The sequence below is a fragment of the Carex rostrata genome, chromosome 9 (genome assembly GCF_964058835.1).
Source record: "Carex rostrata chromosome 9, lpCarRost1.2, whole genome shotgun sequence".
Classification (NCBI taxonomy): Eukaryota; Viridiplantae; Streptophyta; class Magnoliopsida; order Poales; family Cyperaceae; genus Carex; species Carex rostrata.
This window is the reverse complement of record NC_135926.1, coordinates 3,290,898-3,299,284: the sequence shown is the minus strand read 5'-3', so window position 1 is coordinate 3,299,284 and position 8,387 is coordinate 3,290,898. Positions and strand designations below refer to the sequence as shown.

General features: G+C 33.3%; 1 long non-coding RNA gene across 1 annotated transcript; it reads left to right on the top strand.

The window, feature by feature from the left end:
- Nucleotides 1–6,936: 6,936 nt before the first annotated feature.
- On the top strand, nt 6,937–8,158 carry LOC144559862 (uncharacterized). Its single transcript, XR_013513275.1, has 3 exons — nt 6,937–7,092; nt 7,703–7,782; nt 7,874–8,158. It is a non-coding gene; the product is annotated as an uncharacterized LOC144559862 (long non-coding RNA).
- Nucleotides 8,159–8,387: the final 229 nt, after the last annotated feature.

The following is an 8,387-nucleotide window of genomic DNA, read 5'->3' as shown; positions in this document are numbered from 1 at the left end:
TCAAAGAAATATATTAAATATTTCTAATATTTTAATACAAAAAATAAAAAATTAAAAAAAATTCTGTTTTATAAATAAAAAAAATAAATTTGAGACCGTGTGAACCCCACGGTCTGGAAAAAAATTCTGTTTTTTTAAAAAAAAAAAAAAAAAAAATTTGAGACCGTGAAACCCCACGGTCCTTATGGTTTTTGAAAAAAAACAAGTAATCATATTGGTTCCTTAACATTAATTTTTTTAATTATGGTTTATGAAAAAAATTCTAATGCCTGACCATCAACAACACGCAAGCAACTTGTGGCGCTCACTGTATAGATGTTCGTGTATCGAATTAATTACTGGGCAAATTTAATTGAGTTTAATTAAATGAAAATGTGGTACCAACTTTTCCTTTGTTAAGTTAATGTGAGATAATGGGCCCTTTCTTGGATAATGAGAAATATTGAATTTTACTTGTAGTCGAATAAATTACTGGGCAAATTTCTTACGTCCGTACAAATTAAAAATATAAATTAAGACAAAAATTGCTAATATTGATAGGAAATCAAATCACCACATTGCATTAGTATACAGAAATTGCTTCATAGAGAACATCTAAATCCTCTAAAAAATATTCAACTTATAATTGACCACTTCTAGATGTCAACTTTCCTAGCTACCTCTCTCTGCTTATATATTTAGCTTCTTTTGCTCCCTCTCCTGTTTCATTCCATCACCTATGCACCTACCAAACCATATATCCTTCTCACAAAGAACAAACTAACAAAAGCGGAAAAAAAAAATTACAAGTAGGTCTTATTTTATTTACCTGTGACACTGTCAAAATTTCAAGCTAACCATTAGCGTGCAGCTGGGAACGGAAATCGTGAGCGATATAAGCATGGCTCAGCTGTTATATACTGTATTTTTTGTGGTACTACTGTTGGTACTATCAAGCTCTCAATCTGTGGTGGCAGCAAGAGGTTTGAAAGGGGAGCACTGGTGGCAAACAGACAGCCTCCTGCTCATGGTTTTGCCCAAAGGCGGGCCGCCATCAGGACCTTCGTGTGGCACCAGTAACCCGAGCATCCACTGTCTTCCATAGTTAGTTTAGTTTTATTTTATTTTATTATTTTGGTTGCCAAGGAACTGCTCATATGTAGAGTAATGAAAGAAGAAGGAGAAAGTGTAAGATTATATATATATAATAAAAAAAATGAGGCATTGGAACTCTCCTCATATATATATACACACACACATACATACATATATAGTAGGATCAATGTTTTTCTTACTTTTCTCTTCCCAAATAATAGAGAAATAGGTTTGAGTTTAATTTATGTTACTTAGTATCTTACATCCTGTTTGGATCGATGGAGACTAGAAAGGGGAGGTGAAGAATAGAAGGGAATGTAATGGAATAGAAATGAAGATTAATATATTTAACTTATTCGTATTTGGATGATTATTGAGATAATAAATTTAACTTTCATTTTCATCTTATTTCTTGTTTGATTGATTAAAATTTAGAAGGTTAATGAGAAATTTGATTATTGTTGTAGGTTTGTGATAAAAAACTTATATAAGAATTATATTGGTAAGATATAGGATTGAACATTTGTGTTATTTTTTTTTAAATATTTGCAATAAAATTTCTTTCTATCCGTTACATCTCAAATTAGAAGGAAAACTAATTTTATTAATTACAATGATGTAAAGTTAAACTTTTCACCTCTTATACCCTTCACATTTGATATAATTTTGTCAACAAAACGTGATTCGACGAAAAAATTTCTTTTCTTTCCATTCCCTTCCTTCCTCTACTCTCCATGCAAATAAGGTGTATGGAATATTAGTTACAGAAAAAATAATCGAAAGTGACAGAATAATGCATGATGTAAAAAAATGAAGACTAGGCCCGATGAGTCGATGACCAGATGTCTAATTGAAATTAAAATCCTGTTAATAATATCCTGTGACCATATATGGTGACATAAATTCCAAATTATTCACATAAAAACTCAAAGTCAGAGGATTTGAATTCCAAAAAAGATCCAGTCCCAGGTAATTAATTGAGCTATGACATGTTGGGCGTGATTCTTCGTTTTAACTTGTAATTGATGTGGATATGTCGTCAACAAGCCATGACTTCATACGTGACCTCATATGTGATCTCACTGATGCTCAACTGCTCATAATTAAGTATCATTTGAATCATTGAAGCAAAAAAGAAAAAAAAAACAAGAAAGAAACTATCATTTGAATAATGCGAATATTGATCTTGTGATCTGTATAACGTAGGTGACGGGACTTGCGTATAATTAGGTTACCAAGTAATAGAAGGGCGCCAGTGGTTAAGTCATGTCTAGTAAATAAAAATGATATTCCCAAAGCAGTGATCAACGAGATTACATCAATTATTAGACGATTTTTTTTGGAAAAGTTGGAGAAAAATGGATATTTGGCATATGTCTCATGAGAAAAAATTATACAACCAGTGGAGATGAGAGGCTTAGGAGTGAGGGACTTTCAAGCCATAAATAGTGGCCGGTTTTGAAGCTGTGGGTGAAAATTGTCAAGTAGAAATGTTCTCGAAGGAGTGATTTGTGGCACAGTAAAAAAAGATTATAAATGCACTGGTTTTTGGAAGAGCATGATGAGCCTTTGAGAAATCTTGCACCCATGGGTACAATGGAGAATAGGATGCGGTGACATGTGCGGTGCTTTTGCACTACCTTGGTTTCTAGGGGATCTAAATTGCAAGCCGAATGATGAGAGTCAAAGACAGCCGTTGGTAAAAGATTTATGTGATGCTGAAACTGGTTCTTGGGATATGGATCAACTAGTACAGTGTTTTGGCTATGCAAATTGCATGGAGATCATTGCAAACATAGTATCACCGAACCTGGATGCTACCGGGGAATGTCTCATTTTCAAAAAGGCAAGTAATGACATTTATTCTGTGAAATTGGGTTATGCTTTGCTAAGAGATCTGCATGCTAATCTAACTGTTGGAACAAAAGAGTTGTGGGAGATAGTTTGGCGAAGAGGAGATGTACTTCCAAGAGTACGAATGTTCCTTTAAAAACTAATTCACAAGGCGCTTCCAATAGCTCAGACCATGCAACGCAGATTCCCATCGATAATTGTGTGTGAACTGTGGCACTCATGAAGAGGATGCGAATCACCACTTGCACCAGTGTCAATTTGCTAGAGCTTTCTTCTTAGCAGGCCCTCTAGGACTAATGACGGATGTCTTAAGTGGAAGTATTACACAGGTTCTTCAAGGGGCCGGTGTCAGATAGTTTAGATGATGAGCAATGATTGTTGTATGTCAACTTGATAGGGCCCTATGGCGTTCTAGAAACATATATGAAGGCAAGCAACCTGAAGTCACGCACTCAATTTAGGTCCTATCTCTATTCAATAAATTGGGAATCAAAACTGGGAGCAACACGTTACTTTTGTGTGATGCCGGGTAGGGTGCAGCATGCTGCCACTTTGATAGAAATACAAAATAATTTCTATTGCTATTCAGACGGTTCTTGGAAAGAGGGCTAGTATGGGGAAGTTGGAGTGGTGATGTGGCATAAAGATGAGATGATCTTCTACAAATCTAAGGCTGTTAGGGGATGCTGCCCGCTGCAGGTTGAAGCGATGGCTCTAAAAGAGTCAATTGCCTCAGCACTAACCCATGGGATAGTTTCGTGTTCTTTCTATTCAGACTGTCTCATTATGGGACAAAGCATGTTCAAGTCCGCAACCACCCATAGATGCTGGCTGGCGTGCGTTCGATGAAAGACTTGAAACTTGGAAGTTGTTGCAGGAAAATAAATCCTTTGTGTGTGTTCATGTGCATCGATGCCAAAATGATATGGCTGATAATTTAGCAAAAAAAGGAGATTAAATGGTTGGGACCTTCTAGGATACACCTATAAAAGACAGACACTTTTTGCGAGGATAAAAAATGACTTTTCGTGATGGAGTACCGTTATAAACGTGTTTTTCTATTTGCGACAGAGTCCTGTCATAAATGTATTTTTTCTCTCCCGAAAAGTGCTTACCTTGATTTATAATTAGATATAGCACGGGTGCTGTAATGGGGTAGGCTGGGGATGCCTGATTTAAATTGTTGAAACTCGCTGTCTGATGTAATTGACCTACGGGTTTTCTGATAATAATAATAATAAAAATGATACGTTGCACAATTATATGCTCATTAATTTTGTTCTATTGTAGGAGCAGACATTTTTTGGTCAAGACTCAAGAGTATATTCAAGTATTCATTAATTTTGTCTTTGCAGAGACAATTAATTAATCCTTGAATATACTATTGACTAAAAATTGTTAGTTGATCATAGGGACCATCCAATCAACATATACGTACGGTGCAGATTATATATGCTTATAAAGAGGCGGTGATATATTTTAATTTTTGGAGTCTCTCTATATATATACGGAGAGGGAGAGAGGGGGAGAGAGAGAGAGTACATAAAACTAGGGTGTTCTTAAGTTTATCAATTTTTTTGGTGTACTATGTAAGTCTAAAACTCATCAAATTGACTTCAAATGACAAATTTGAGCTGTTAAAATTCGTCTATCTTACTAGTGATGTGTCTACATGTGAAAATTTTAAACATTAGAATTAATTTAATATAAAGTCCAGCGGTCAAAATTAGAAAGTTAATAAATTAATTTTAATCCATTCACATTTTGAATTTTTTTTGACCAATTGACTCTATCCAAATTTTTTTTTTTTTTTTACATGTAGACCCATCACTCGTAAGGTAGATGAGTTTCAACTGTTCAAATTCGCTGTTTGAAGCCGATTCGATAAGTTTTAGACTTGATACACTTGATAAACTTAAGAACACCCTAGTTCTAATATATATATATATATATAATAGAGTAGAACTAGGGTGCTCTTAAGCTCACCAAAGTTTTGGTGAGCTTAACTCTAAAACTCATAAAATCAATTTCAAATAACGAATCCGAACTGTTGAAATCCGCTTACCTTAGGTGTGATGCATCTACATATGAAATTTTTAAACATTCGAATTAATTTAGTATAAAGTCAAGCGGTCAAAATTAGAAGGTTAATAAATTAATTTTAGTGCATTCATTTTTGAACGTTTTTTGACTGCTTGACTTTATACTAAATTAATTCGAATGTTTAAAAATTTCACATGTAGATGCATCACACGTAAGATAGGCGGGTTTCAACGGTTCGGATTCGTCATTTGAAATTGATTTGATAAGTTTTAGAGTTAAGCTCACCAAAACTTTGGTGAGCTTAAGAGCACCCTAGTTCTACTCTATATAATATATATATATGGCATTCATCCAATAACCACACTATCTCGTATAGTTATCAATGATTTAGTTGTTCATATATACTTCCACCATCTCCAACCTCTCCTCTAATTAAGTCAATTAATTTGGAAAGCTTGTGTGTCATCGATTCAATATCATTTATAGCCCAGTAATGCTCATAACTATGACTAATTGAAACTTCTCAGGCATGAATGATGACATGTCCAATTTAGAAATATTTTTCTCATGATAGCTAGGAACTATATATATGACCACACTAAATTCTAAGTTTTCTAACATAATTCACTGCAAGAAATACAATCTTTTTCGGCGTTTAGAAACACCACTAAATATTTTTTCCAGTGTTTAGCCATGTGCTGTGAATATCAGAGTCAACAAAAACCTTTCCCAATATTTACAGGCTTTTTTGTCGGCGTTTAAGAAGCATAGGATTTTTTCCGGTGTTTGGAGACTTTTTTTTTTTTTCTCTCTGGTGTTTAAGAAGTGTCGTTCAAAATATGACTTTCTTGGCGTTTGCGAAACACCACCAAAAGGTTTGACATAAAGAAAAAAACATTTAGGTTTCTCGACATTTCTAAAAAAATTAAGATATGCAATAAATAATAAATCTGATAAGGCCATGTATCAAAGCCTCATAAAAAGCCCTCCTAAAAGTCAAGTTAAGCAAAAGCCCGGAAATGACACATCCGGCCTCTCCCGGCCTCGGAAAGCAAGCCTACCGACCAAATTTATAAAAGTCTCAAAAATTGGAACCGACTAAAGACCAATCCGGTCTACCGACCAAACTTATAAAATGCCTAAAAATCAGGAACCAACAAGAAAGCCTATAAATATCCCCGAGGTTCCCTGAGGATGGAGGCCTGGAAAAAACAGGGAATAGACATACGTAAAGGATAGAGTAAATGTACCCACGAGATCTAGATCGGTTAGAAGGAAGAAACACAGTAACTCCTGATTTACCACGTGAGGACTAAGCCTCCCGCTTAGGACTCGCCAATCTCACTTACGCCTTTAAACCCGGGATAGTTTGGGACGTATCAAAATCTCATCATTTTGTATAGCATGCATGATATTGTACCTTTTTTTAATAAGTTGGAGGTCAAATCATCTAACAATTTAATATCCACACAAATAATATTTTTTTACGGATTTCGAACAAAGAACATTACTTTTACCACTAGAGTAAAGGTTGATTCTCGATATTATGCTTTTATAGATTATGTTTATAATATTAAACTAAATTTTTTTATTTTAAACGATTGTTATTTTTTTTAATAAATATAGAGTTATTAAGTAATCACCTCCTATTTTAAAAGTATATATTCTTTGTAGGTAATTGGTACCTTACTACTGATTTTTTTTAAATAAAATTCCTTTTAATTATTTCAACAGAAGAAGTCCTCTTTGGACGGAAATTAGAAAACTAGCTTCCACCGATCCTAGCTAGGGATCGGTGGAGCAAGAAAAACCCAATCTACACCGGCTCTAGGGACCGGTGGAGTCAGTTTTGCACCAGCCAATAGCCTTGCCACAGAAGATCCCTTATCTATACCTCTTGATTCCGAATTTCACCTCACAGCTGCTCATCTCTCTTCCTTTCCTCCTCTTCCTCTGAATTTTTTTTTCTTCTTCTTCTTCTTCTTCTTCTTCTTTTTTTTTTTTTTTTTTCTTTTTCTTTTATCCTCTCAATATACTCAACCATTTCTCCATCCAATTGTTTCAAAATTTCTGGATCGTCTAAGAGAATTAGGAACTCTTCAGATCTACAATTTTGACAAGGTAAAAATCCTTCTTTTTATATATATTTTTATTTTAGTTGAATTAAAATGAATAACTAATTTAATTTAGTTTGTTTAGTATATTTTGATTGTTTTTGTGAAATGTAGTGTTAAATTAGTATTTGGTGTAATTTAGTGTTGATTTGAAGTATATTTAGTAATTTAGTGGTAATGTAGTGTAATTTAGAGTTTATTTGATGTTAATTTAGTGTAATGTAGTGTTAATTTAGAGTTTATTTGATGTTAATTTAGTGTAATTTAGTATATATGTAGTATAAATTTGTGTAATTAAGTGTTCATGTAGTATAATGTAACTTTTTAGTAATATGTATTATAATTTTTATAAAATTAGATAAATGTGTGATGACTCTCCTAAATTTTAAAATTAGATAAAATTATAAATGTGTAAAATTAGTAATATGTAGTATAAATTTGTGTAATTAAGTGTTCATGAAGTTTATTATTAAAATCAAAATTAGATGATATGTTGTTTACATATAGTTAAATTTTGATTATTGTAGCTATATGCTTGAAAAAATATTTATTTATATAATTATGTGTGATGACTCTTATTAGTTGCAAAAATATTTGTTTATCAAATTTTCTAACAGAGTCAATGGATAATCTGGATTATCTGGAGTTGTTGAAATTAGCAACACAAAACCACAGGGCATGGCAAGTTCGTGATATGGTACTTTTGATTATATTTATTAATTATTTGTTGCAAATAAATATTATATGAAGTATTTGAAGGGTTTATAATGTTTAATTCTTTTTGGCAGCCTACCTTTACATTACAGGTAAATTCACATCAGACTAGTATTGCTTACAATAGTTGGATGAACGATGCTCTGAAAAGGTTAGGGTTGTAACAAATTGCTCGCGTTAATGATTGTAAGATTGATCCGCATTTGATTAGTGCTCTGGTTGAGAGGTGGAGGTCGGAGACCAATACATTTCACCTACCTGTCGGTGAGATGACAGTGACGTTGGAAGATGTTGCATGTCTATGGGGCTTACCGATTAAGGGTAATTAACTAATTAAAGTTGTTTATCGGTTAATTTAATTAACTATTTATTAAAAGTGAATTGTTGATTGTATAATTCTTTTAATTTGTAGGTGACCCGATTACTGACACCAGTGATACTGGTTGGAACCCATACTTAGAGTTTGATCTAGAGGCTGATCCTTTTATTTTTTACAATCACCTTTATGAGACAATGCCATATAAAAATAGGATTTATAATCCTAACACACCGAAAAAACGATTGTCCGTCTCTACTTATGCGCTTAGA